The sequence below is a fragment of the Citrus sinensis genome, chromosome 3, assembly GCF_022201045.2.
Source record: "Citrus sinensis cultivar Valencia sweet orange chromosome 3, DVS_A1.0, whole genome shotgun sequence".
NCBI lineage: Eukaryota > Viridiplantae > Streptophyta > Magnoliopsida > Sapindales > Rutaceae > Citrus > Citrus sinensis.
Window position 1 is genome coordinate 33,614,520 of NC_068558.1, and position 13,781 is coordinate 33,628,300.

At 35.2% G+C, this 13,781-nt stretch overlaps 1 pseudogene; it reads left to right on the forward strand.

Annotated features, from left to right (window-relative positions):
• Window positions 1–1,865: 1,865 nt before the first annotated feature.
• LOC127901365 (polygalacturonase-like) lies at window positions 1,866–5,031 on the forward strand (annotated as a pseudogene).
• Window positions 5,032–13,781: the final 8,750 nt, after the last annotated feature.

A 13,781-nucleotide genomic window follows, 5' to 3' on the forward strand; every position in this document is an offset into this window, starting at 1 on the left:
ATTCTTGATGTTGTTAGCCTCCAATATTATTTAGAGAAAAACTTGTGCTGTAATCTCATTAATATAATGGAAGATTGTATCGGACTATGGCCTCGTACTCTTTCTTGCTTTGGGTTTTTCACGTAAAAATTTGTGTCTCTTGTAGTTGATTTATTGTTTTAGATTCAGTTGATTGATTTTTTTTGCCTATTATTTATGGTACACATCCTATTTTAATAACACAGAAAGGAAAAGAGTTTTATTTCCGCTTAATTTGCAATTGCTTGTGTGAGTCCTTTCCCCAACAAATTGTTTAAGAATTAAACTACTCAGTTCAGTTTCTGATTGATGTAGTACGGTTTAGTAGGATAACCAAAGTATTTTTCAGAGTCATAACTTGGGCTACAATTGTCCATTTTTTTCGTATAATATATCATTTCGAAACTTATGACAAGATGCCGTCGAACCAATAATTTTGTTTCTTTCCCAATCTTTTTTCAATTTTAAAATATTTTCCTATTTTTTCTATTACTTTCAAGATTTTTATCTCTTTTCAAATATCATATTTAAGTGCTTTTTGTTTTGGTTTCCTTATTTAGATTATGAGAATTTTATTATAAAATAATATTTTAAATTTGTCCACTTCGATAAATTAGCGATATTCAAGATTATTATAAAAGGGGCCAAAAAAATTGATTTTGTTCGTTCAAACTTTTCCTAATAAAATTTCGTTATTCAACATTCTAGTTTCTCTCATCTTTCAATCTTTATATTTCTACATCGTCAGAGGCCTATTAACTAAAGACTTTCCTTTAGAGGTAACTCCATTATTTTATGGTAAACTATAAGCCTCACAATATACTTGTGATTTCTCGAATTCCACTGTGTGTGCTGGTCAGTACTCGATCAATCACTTGCTATCCGTACCAAACAAAAATTGCATTAAACAGGGGAGCCCCAAAAACTTCGCAATTTACCCATGCATGTAGCCCTCGGTACACTAATAAAAGCATGAATAATTGCAGTCGTTGTCTTTGTGATGAGTGTACATTGTGACATTAACTCGTGTTAACAGTACTTCTAAGCACGTCTGTGTCCATTGCCCATTAATTGGGCTCATTATATATTAATATTAATTCCTTTATATCCTTGTAAGAACTCATATATATCGAAATGAGCGACATGGCAGCAGTATCATGATTAAATCCTGAAGATCAATCCGCATTATTTGTTTTCTTTTTTTCATTGGGAAATCTTCATAGAGGAGCGGAAATCGGTCTAAAGGATAGTATTTTGTGCACGCCTTGACAAATTTTGTAGTTGTTGGTGGATGAACAGTATTGTAAATAGTATCTGATAAACAATATCTGTGAACAGTGACATAAACAGTATCAATAGCTACTACTTATGGAGTTCTTTTCTATGTTGAAATTGATGTTTCGGCAGGTTTTGAAATTCAAAGAAGCAATATTAATTCGTATTTCCAACACCAAAAACTTGGTAATGCACCATGCATGTAGCCCTCGGTACATCAATTAAAGCACGAATAATTGCAGCATTCGTCTGTGCGATCAGTGTACATTGATGACATTAACTCGTGCTAAAAGTACTTCTAAATACGTCTGTGGCCAGTGCCCATGAATTGGCTCATTGTATATTAATATTGATCCCTTTATATCCTTATGAGAACCAAGAAACATCATTTATTAAAATGAGCGATGTGGCAACATAGCTAACCCAACAAAATATGATATAATTATTTCCTCAATTTTCTGTTAAATAGTAAAAACAACGAACAATCATTGAAATTGAAATTGAAATTAATTGAGGTAATTACTATGTTATTGTGCTATTCAAAATAAAAATGTCCTACATACCTTTTTACCATGAAGATTTTAGAATACGTCTCTTGCTGTCGTAAAACAATGTCTAAAACATATATTATTGCAACATTTAAACTTTCTATTTTATCATTACACGACCATTTTCAGAATAAATAAAAATTGCTTTCTATCATTAAACTCACTTGGCTTGCTGTGCTGTGACTGATTAACTCGTAAGCTAACTCGCAAATGATATTTTGCCACAGGGAAGCACCCCCCCAACCCCCTCTCATTCTTGCCATATCTCAAGCAAGTAGGTCTATATTACGTAATGGTATGGGGTCGGGGGTGGGGGTGGCCCCGGTGGGGAAACTCTTTTCTTAAAAGTTTATTCATTTTTTATACTAATCCATTACAAGCAACAATTATGACGGCGATGTAATTGATTAATTAATATGGAATGCTTTTAGCAGAAAGGAGTGAAAAGCAATTAAGTAATGAACATCTAGAGACTGGAGGGCCTTTTTCTTCTTCTTCATCCTTTTTTTTTTTTTCTTTTTTCTCCCTCTTTTGAAACTGTTGTTATAATTAAAAGAACCGCCGATTACTTCTCCATTTTTCGCTCCACATATGAAGTCCTAGCCTCCGAGTCATGTTGCAGCTTCTAAAATTTTAAAGAAGTGTTTGTTGTAACTTTTCGCAGAGTGTCACAATTCTTTTTCTATTTATTAAGTATCTTAATTGAATTCGTTACACATATTATTCTTGCTAAAAAGACCAAAATAACAATACAATAAAATTGCATCCATCACGCCATGCCCATTGCCCTGAAAGAGTCAGTAGTACAGACAAAACCCATAAAACCAGCGAAACTTGATAGCGTAATTAATAATTTTCACAACATATAACGGGGAACTTAGAGGATATGCTTGTACAGATTCAAATCCAATCATATAAACTAGCATGAGATATAAATAACGAAAAAGTTTTAAAAAATTACAGCTTTTTAATGATTAGTTGTGTATATGCTACATTCTTTGATATAGCAATTTGAAATTTAGCTCCGTTAACTATGTGTGCTATGTTCTGGCTAGCTGTCGGCACAAAATGTTAATTTCTAGTAATTTTTTGGCATGATGGACAAAAACAAAATTATGGAAAGGCTGCAATTTGAAGCAACGATAACAAATAGTTCACAAATGAATAGATTGATCCACATGAATTGAGGAAACAAAATGTCAAAACGAAGAATAGGTTGCCATTTCAAGCATTAAGGGGAAATAGTTCAGAAATGTGTTCCACGGGAATTGCCTGATCTTGTGCTTAAAGCAAACATAAGGGCATAATTTTATATAGCAACCGACAAGCTGAAATTAGAGAAATACTTTTTCCGTTTTTCTGTTAATTTATTAGAACTGCCTTTGAAATCTCCCATTATCATACAAAGTTACAAACCATGTATTTGCACTTGTCCTTTGGTTGCATCTGTAGCCTTCTGTCATCAAATATATATTATCCAAGTCTCAAGCAAGGGCATTTAAGTAAATAAAGTTTGTATTAGTTAAAGCAAAAATAATCTCTCCCAAAATTCGGCGCTTGCAGCTTGCTTTCACTCAATTCAAATCCTATAAATGCCCCCACTAAATCGTTTCAAATTCCATCAACCAAACATTCAATCCTCAAACTATTTATCTATTCCTCTCATTCCTATCTTCAAATTAAGTTTTCAAGAAAATGGCAAAATCAATGTCTTTGCATATTCTTTTAGTACTAATATTCTTGATTCTCTTCTTTAGTTCATCTTTAGCAATTCCAGTGGTCACTTACAATGTGATCAGTTTGGGAGCCAAATCGGATGGCCGGAGTGACTCAACGAAAGCCTTTCTAGCTTCATGGGCCAAAGCTTGTGGCTCAACTGCGGCCTCAACCATTTACGTGCCACCCGGGAGGTACTTGCTGCACAATGTTGTGTTTCAAGGCCAATGCAGGAACAATGACATTACCACACGTATTGATGGGACTCTAGTGGCTCCATCCGATTATCGTGTCATTGGAGATGCGGGAAACTGGATTTTATTTTAGCATGTTAATGGCGTTTATATTTATGGTGGCATCCTTGATGGCCAAGGTGCTGGCTTGTGGGCTTGTAAATGATCAGGCAATAATAATTGCCCTAGCGGTGCCACGGTAAGTTGGAAGATCGTTGCTTTTAATTATAGTCATAAATTAAGTGGTTTTTGGTTTTGGTTATTCTCCTCAGATTAAAATAATTAATAACGTTCCTTCTTGTGTAAATGAGCAGACACTGGGCTTTAGCAACTCAAACAACATTCTGATTAACGGACTAACATCCCAAAATAGCCAGATGTTTCATGTTGTCATCAATGGATGTCACAATGTGAAAGTACAAGGGGTGAGAGTCTCGGCCTCGGGAAACAGCCCTAACACCCATGGCATTCATGTTCAATTATCAAGTGATGTCACAATTTTGAACGATATAATTGGGACTGGAGATGACTGTGTATCAGTTGGCCCTGGCACCACCAATTTATGGATTGAAAACGTTGCTTGTGGCCCTGGCCATGGCATCAGGTAGAAAATAAAGAACATGCATGATGATTTATTTATAGCATTTTTTTTTTATGTCATAATATTTAGTGCAACTATTGTGAATTCGTTGCAGCATTGGTAGCTTAGGCAAAGAGCTGCATGAGGCTGGAGTGCAAAATGTGACAGTAAAAATTGTGACATTTACAGGAACTGAAAATGGATTGAGGATTAAGTCCTGGGGAAGACCAAGCACTGGATTTGCTCGGAACATTCTTTTCCAACATGCTCTTATGAAGAATGTCGATAATCCCATCGTAATTGATCAAAATTACTGCCCGGACAACAAGAATTGCCCTGGAAAGGTATTTTATGTATCACAAGTTTGTATGTTCGAATGTTAGACGTTTATGTGAATAAAATTCAAATTAATAATTATATTTTTTATATTCAACAGTCATCAGGGGTTAAAATCAGTGATGTAACATACCAAGATATTCATGGAGCATCTACAACGAAAATTGCTGTAAAGTTTGATTGTAGTCCAAAGTATCCATGCTCTGGCATAAACTTGGAGGATGTGAAGCTCATTTACAAGAATCAACCAGCTGAAGCATCGTGTAGGAATGCTGATGGATCGGCCTCTGGTTTTGTTAAGCCAAATAGTTGCTTGAAATTGTGAAAAATAAAATTAATTCTTGCGTTAAATTGCGTTTTTTTTTTTTTTCATTTCCTTTTTAATGAGCCTAGGAATTTTCCATGGGCCTTTTCTGAGAAAACCCATTGGGCTTCTTGGAGGATGCTTACACTAATTGCCGTATAAGACAAAATCAAAACTTCACTCTTTTGTACTCAGAAATGGAGTCATATATTTTGGGTAACATTATCTTATTGCAGTACTAATGTTGATCCGAAATTCTGCCTATTGAAACTATTAAAATTAACATTTTCTATTAAAATCAAATTGAAATCGGGGAACGGCCTTTCACCACCAACTCTGTTTGGGCGATAGCCCATTGCCCGGATTGAGAGATGGCTATCGCCCAACCATCGCTGGAAAAAAATAAAAAAAATCAATGAATTCGATTTAATGGATTTTATGGTAAAAATTATTTTTCATCTTATTGTCGAGTCTGATATATAATGTTACTTTTGTACGTTAAAATGTTTTTTAATCGTAAAGTTAAATGATTAAATAATAAGTAACGTCGTGGTGAATATGAAAAGTATTAAAGAACAAAAGAAATTCTCCTTTCCAATCAAATATCCTTTTTCTTTTATCTTAGTAATATATCATTCATTCATCATATACATGGGTATGATCGAATAAGAAATTAATATGAAACAACTGTCAAAAATGATAGGTAGCATATAATTTAAACTGCAAGATATTTGAGAAGTGCAGTAAATATATAAGAATTATGTATCCTTCAGTGGCACATAATTTAATTACTTATTTAAGAATTTAGAAGTAATGTATGTTTGGTAAAATAGTATTTAAAAAATAAGCACAATTAAAATCAGCGTACTGGATTTAAATTTCAAGCAAACAGAGAAATCTAAGATCTATCTAAGAATTTGTTTTTTAACTAAAGTTACTAATTAAGTAAACCAACAATTGTTTTATTTTTAATACATAGTTTAATAATTATTAAAGTAAATAATATGTTTTCTTAATCTAATTTCTCCACCGTTTCTCATTTTCTCCGGACTCTTCAATTCGCCCTCTTTTGCTTCAGTGTGAAAAAATCCGGTCATACTTTAGTCAAGATTAGGTGGCAAGCTAGCAGTTATCAAGCACAAGTAAAACAACGTACTATACTAGACCATGAAAAATGAAACAGAAACAATAACAATAATAATAATAAGAGGAATAAAATAAAACGAAATATAAAATATAACAACTACGTAAGCATAAAGACCAACTCGAGCCACAATAAACTTTTTGTGTGATCATTACACGATCATTTTCAGCATAAATAAAAGCTTAAGAAAGGAGGGAAATACTACAAAAGCTTGAATTTATTTGATTTAGCTCTTCTTGTTTCTAGTTTGTATCAGTTATCCACTAAAATATTAAGTTATTATTATTGATGGCATCACAACGATAATTTAAAGATTTAACATACTAATTTCATAAATGAAATAATATTTTAAGATATAAAAATTAAAATAAAAACTATTTTTATCTAATCCTTCATACTTCATATACCTCAAATGACACATTATAACATAAAATAAACTTTTTATTGCAAATCAAAGAATAAAATCAACGATGAACAAGAATAAAAACAATTAGACCTAACTTCATCTTCTTCTAATTATGAAGGATTTGGTAAGAACGAAGGACAGCCCCAGAAATTCCGTCATCAAACATTCATCGAAGTGGGGCATGTTCATCATAGCCACTGCCCGTCACTGCCTATTCTGTCGGCCTTACGGACAGTTGCGACCTCCCAAGGACTCCTGAATGGCCGGCCTTCAAAGTCCAAGGCAAGTTATTGTCAATTATCACAAGTGGTTGAAGGATTTGGTGGGAAAGGATATTGGCAAATGAAGGATTTGACACAAATTGTATATTTATTTCGTGAATACTAAAATATAGAGAGATATGACAAGGAAGAAGATGGCAAGATGTTTTATATTTTATTTTTGTTTTTAATTTAATTAAGTTAAAAATGGTAAAATAGTCATTTTGCTTAGATCATCTTAAGTACTCTAGCAGAGTTAATATTTTTGTGGACGGTTGATATAAATTGAAAACAATGAGTGTAAAATTGAACAAATTTAAACTTTTTTGGTATTTTTGATAACAAAATATTCTTTGGATGGATGATTGATAATTTTCCAAAAAAGAATATGTGTTATGTGTCCTAAAATAAGTTTATATAATTATTTCTTAAAATTTGAGGAAGTGTATGCTAAATCTTTTAATTTCGCCAGACCACGCAATGTCACATGTTCTTTTCCCTAATAAACAAAATATTTATTTAAAAAAATCAATTAAACATAGACACATACTATATGAGACACAAACCTAAGACCTAGGTCTTGGTAAGGTTGCCTACTAACCAGAGGAGCTAGACCTTAGTATGTAATAATGAAAACATGTTAATTGAATTTGTTACACACACAAACACACACATATTCTTGCTAAAAATGCAACAAAATAACAACACAATAAAATTATACCCATCATGTAATCCAGGGTTGGCTTTAAGGGATTCGAGGCCTTAGGCGAATTTCTTTTTAGGTCTTTGTACATTGAACAACATCAACTTTTGAAGGATATATAAAATAACTTAAAATTTGAATTCTTTTGGATTACACAAGCCATATACCAATATAAAAATTAAAAATAAATTAAATTTGTAAAAGAAAAGAATAATAATAATTTAAAATAAATAATGAAGAATAGCACATAGAAGTTGTCCAGTTGAGATGAATATGATGATTAGTTGATAGCAATATATTTCTTAGAGAATAATTTTCTTTGTAGAGAAGAGCGAAAGAAATATTTTAGCTAAGATTATTGTTGATTCAATGTCTATTAGTTTTGAGGTTTTTAATAGAGTTTAAAGGAATACTAAAAGTCAAATCTAATGCTAGTAATTTTAATAGAGTATTCTTTCCGAAAAGTGAAAGTATTTATTTTTTTTCTTTGGAAACATTAATAAAATAAAGAATTAACTGTAAAGCTATTAATCCTACCATATGTGAAGATTATCAAATATACAATTTTTATTGAGAAAACAAATCTTATTTTTGGATAATTATAAATGGGAGTAATAATAGGAACACATCTAAAAGTTAGGCTTTCTTATATACATAACTTAAATAAAATCTTTGAAATCTTAGAAGAATAATTATTTATTAGTGTATTAATTAAACAAATGTCAAATATTGGGCATCTCTAAAATTTAGGGCCTTAGGAGACCACCTAGTGGGCTTAGTGCTAAATCCGTCTCCAATGCATGCCCTAAAAGAGTCAAGAGTACAAACAAAACCAATAAAACCAACAAAACTTAATAGTGAATACCATAGAGAGATCAGCAGATACGTGGTGTTGTTATACCAGAACTACAACAGTTAAGACTGTCCTTTGGACCAGTAGTCCGCAAGTTCGGGTTTCCAGCCAATATACCTCTGAGATTAAAAACTTTGAAACATTTTCATCGGGTTATACAACCCAAAACAGACTTTCTTTTAGTCTAAAACAGGGTAGCCTTTGGAATTGAACCTCGTAATGGGCAGATCTTCTTGGGCTGTCTGAACAACTATGATCATTGAAGAATAAGTAAAGGAGAGCCTAGGAGGCTCTTTAGGAGCACTGGGAGGTGGTTTAAAAATCATTCTGACTGTGCCATCTTGTCGTCGTTCAAACATGCTTTCAGATGTCTGAATTGGAGCTGTATTATTATGGAACTGTTCATAGTTGGAGATCCATTCAAGAGGCATTAGCTTGATGAGCTCATGTCGGGGAATTTGTCTTGGGATTTGGATGATTGTGGGGATTTGGTCAAATTCAGCTAACACCATGAGGGTGTCAGAGTGGTGTTCTGGAGTGGGTAGATCTAAGGCATGATTTTGAAGCCGATAGACCAGTTGATGATGGAGGGTGGCAATTTTAGCAGAGGAAATTTGTTCTGCACCTTGGATTTGGACTTGAACTTTCAAGGTTGTGGGTAAGTTGGGATCTTGGAGAGAAAGGTTGAAGTTTGGGTAAAAGGTGAGTAAAACACTGCCTGCATGAAGAGTTGTGAGGACAGTGCCAATAACAGCATCTTGGTACTGTTTAAACCGGATATCAAGCAGAGCAATTCGAGCTGTGACCAGTAACCCTTTTCTTCCATGAAGGGTAAGGATGAGGCGGATGCCTTCAAGATGGAGATGGGTATAACCGTCTCGTTTCCAATTGGAAAGCAGTTCTGAGGGTATTTCCAGAGTGACATATTGCTTAGCAGAGGTTGCTTGAAGAGCACATTGATCTAGGCGAGAAGACTGGATATATTCTTTAGGGTGAGGCCGTCTGGTAGAGATGAGGGTGCGAATGCTGCGAGTAAAGGAACTGGGGCGTTTGTACAGCTGGTAAGGGCTGATGAGAGGGTAGGACGACTCACTGATTTGGACGGATTCAGGAATGTAAGAATATTCTACAAGGTTTTCAATCTTATTGGTGGTATGAGAAGTGCGGGATTTGGGCAAAGAAAGAGTAGAAGAAAGAGTAACAGGATTTGGAAGGAGTTACAGATGAAGGAGAAGCTATGAAGATGAAATACTCTCTGCTCCTGAAGGTTAGAGATCAAAACAAAAAAAAGACTTAAATTATACCATTTTGAGCATAAAAACTGAACTTTAGAAAACAACATGGTTTCAAGGACGAGCATGGCTCTGATACCATAGAGAGATCAGCAGATACGTGGCGTTGTTATACCAGAACTACAACAGTTAAGACTGTCATTTGGACTAGTAGTCCGCAAGTTCGGGTTTCCAGCCGATATACCTCTGAGATTAAAAACTTTGAAACATTTTCATCGGGTTATACAACCCAAAATAGACTTTCTTTTAGTCTAAAACAGGGTACCAAACCAGATAAGAAACGATCAAAAATTTTCTGATGCACAAGATCTTTGCAAAAGGCAAGTGCAGAGTATACTTCCTTAAGTTTTCAAAATGAACAAATTTAATTCTTTATTTGTTTTCTTTCTCTAGATCTTCATTTGTAGAGAGAGAGGAGAATTTAGAAATTCATGATTTTGAAGCACACGAGTTTATTTCTTGAAAACTTCTTATCTTAGAAGGGAGGGGAGAATTTTTTATATAGGAGAATTCTCAGGAAGATAGGACAGGACCCCTATCTTTTAAAAAAGCAAAAGTAAAAGAAACATTATGACACGACTTTAATTATTACAAAGTGACAAAGTGGGCTTTAATAATTAAAGCATGACTTTGACAAAAGCAAAAGCTTAAAGTAAGAACAAACTTTAATAATTATACAAGACAAAAGCATAAAGTGGAACATAATTATTACAACAAGACAAACTACTTTATAGAGAGCGGAGATTCATGTAGTCGTCTTCAGATGAGCTGTCAGTTTCATCGGGATCAATGTCACGAGAGGTTGGTGGGAAAAAGGTTTTGGAGAGATTTGGATGCTTACAGTGGGGACCATGGCAAGGTGGATAAGGACATTCTCTTCGGTATCCTGGTTTGGAGGGTGATGACTGGGACTTGGGACTTGGCATTTGAGTGGACTTGTCAACTTTGGAGGGTTGAGATGAGGATCCTGGTTCATACATGATTGGTTGTGGAAACTGTTGGAGATATTGGCTGAGGGGAAGGAATTCTTCCCATGGGTCTTGGGAGTCTTGGTAAAGGAAGTCAGTATAGTCTGGTCGTTCTTCTTTGACGATGATGCCTGTGGACTTTGGTTTAGAAATAGCAGATGGAGTGGGGATCATGATAAGGTAATGTTGTGGACCTAAGGAGGTGTGGAAAATGTCTTTGTGTGGCGGAGTTTGGTGATTTAATTGACAAAGGTAGTTGTGCAGGGTGGATTAGATTTCATTGTCAATGACAGCTGGATATGGTGCAGTGAACCATTCATATACCTGGTCTTGAGTCCAAAAGAGGTTTGTGTCTGGATGTTGAAAGTATGGCTTGTGAATGATAAAGACTGATGTGAACAGTTGTGCTTCTGAGGCAGGCATACGTTCAAGGTTGTAAATTTCTAACAGTTGTTGTAGCTTTTTTCTCCACCATGGTATTGGGGAGAACCATTCAAGTAATGTCCAGGTAAGAGAGGTGGCGTTGTCTGGATTAAGGAGGTGTTCTAAAGTGGGAGTAATTGGTAAAACTAACTTGGTTGCATAAAGGACAGTGAGGCACCAGATGTACCATAACACATCTTCAGTGGTTTCTCTGGATGGATCAAGGGTTAAACCTGTAAGGAACAGATTTTCTAGGTGGAAGGTGGAAAAGGGAAAGGGTTCTGTGACAAGGTAGGCTTTCATGAAGAAATGAAAGAGAGCTTTTCTTGCAAACTCTTGGATGTCAAAGACAGAAGAGAAGTTTTTGTTAAAAGGAAAAGTTTTCTTCGTGAGAGCTTCTGGGGGTAGTGATGTAGCCATGGAGATGATCGGAAAATTGTATGTAGTGGAAAACAGGATGAGAGGTTTTTCTGGTTTTGAGAGTCTGGAGAGCATATCCGGGATGAGGTTCTGGGATCCCTTTATATGCTTGACCGAAAAATCATATTTGGAAAACCAATCTTTTAATCTGAGTAATATTTTTTTGGGAACAGTTTTACCTTTGAAATTGAGAATATTGGGGAAGGTTGAACTGTCCATTCGGATGAGAAAGTGGTGTCCAATCAAATGGTACTCAAACTTTTTGATGCCATTCTTTACCGCTAGGATTTCTTTGAACACGCTATGGTAATGCTTCTGTGTGTCAGAAAATTATCTGCTAGCGTAAGCGATAAAGTGTTCTTTTACATTGAGTTCTTCGAGGAGGATAGCACCCCATGATTCATCACTTGTGTCTGTCTGCAATATGCGCTTTCCATCAGTACTCAACTTTAAAGGAGGCAGATTTTACGCAATTTGCTTGAAGGTAGTGACAGCAGTTGTGTGGTCAGCATTCCACTATGGGGGCTTCTTTTTCAATAAAGCTGAGAAGTGGCAAGTGTAGTGGTCCACATGTGAGATGAAATCACGGATGTAATTGATAGTGCCGAGAAACTGTTGAACTTGCTTTTTGGAAAGTTGCTAATCTGAAAAGTGAAGCAACTCTTGGGCAATATGCTTTCCTGGCTGATAATGACCATCTTTTATTATCATACCAAGGAATTCAATATTGTTTGTAGTAATGGTGCTTTTCTTGGCCGATAACATGATTCCATGACTTTGGACAATATCATAGAATTGAGTTAACAGCTGGCGATGTTCATCATGGGATCCTGAAAAAAGTAAGATATCATCAATGTAAATCAATGCATGATGTAAAATAGGCTGAAAGATTGCGACTATGGATTTTTGAAAAATGGATGGGGCGGTTTTAAGACCAAAGGGTAGGACTGTCCATTGGAAATGGGCATTTGGGATACAAAAAGCAGTTTTGTAACGTTCAGAGGGTTCAATGCCTAATTGCCAAAAACCTGATTTTAAATCAAATTTTGAAAAGATCTAGGCATTTTTTAGAAAAGTAAACATCCTTTGGTGTCGGGGCAAAGGAAACTTGTCATCTTGCAAAAAAATGTTTAATGGCTGATAGTCAATGACTAGGTGTTTCTTTCCTCGGACAATTTCAGAATGCTTTTCAACATAAAAGGCTTGGCAAGCCCATTGAGAACTTGTGGGCTCGATTAGACCTTGGGCTAACAGTTGGGAACATTCTTTTTGGGCTAGGAGTAAGTCAGAGGGACTCATTCTTGGATGAGTAGCTTTGGTCGGGTTAATGTCTTCATTGAGTTTGAAAGGTAACTTAATGAAGAAAGACTTATTTTTCCACAAGGGATTTGGATGGGTGAACTCAATATGGGACTCTAGACAGAAACTCAAAAGTTTGGTTGAAATATCCTGGTAGGACTGGGGGATTTCAGACAGATTGTAGAGTTTCAGAATGTTTGTGAATGGTTTGAACATGGACTTGACTCGAATTCCAGTGGGAATGATCTGGAGATGTTTGATCTGGTGAAGGACGTCAAAACCTAACAAGATATCCTTATTAGGAAGAGTTGAATCGATAACTTTGGTCCAAATGACACAATTGGGGAAAATTTGAATACCAATGGGTTTTTTGGTAATCAAAGAGGTGGTGAACAGTTTGCCATTGACGGCTTTGAAATGTTCTTCAGACTCGGTCTAGTATTTTGAAGGAAGAATATGGGGGTTTAACATGCTGCGTTGAGCACCAGTGTCGATAAGACCAATTGCTGGAACGGGTCTTTGGAATTTTGAGGGTAAGATTTGGAGTTTGATGGATGGTATAGGGACAGTAGTGTCGAGGGACAGTAACTGTTGGTGGAAAATCACTTGGGACTGATCATTGTCTGAGTCATCAGAGGAATTTTACAGTGCGAACACTATTTCATCATTGTGTTCTTCTTGTTCAGAGAAATAGAATTCCAGTTCATCATGTTCTGGAGAATAATCTGTAGTGGCTTGAAGATGCTCAACTAACTGAATAGATTTTTCTCGCTTATTAGGGCAATCTTTGGCATAATGACCCTTTTTCTTGCAGATAAAACATCTGCTTGATTTTCGCCGTTTAAAGTCTCTGAAAGAAGATGACTTCTTTCTGAAAAATCTGTAAGGCTTTCTAGATCTGCGAGGCCTGGAAGAAAATTCTGGATTTTTGAATTTCCTAAAATGCCTTTTCTTTTTAGAACTGCAATCACAATCCTTTTTCTTCTGGCATTTGATCTGCAAA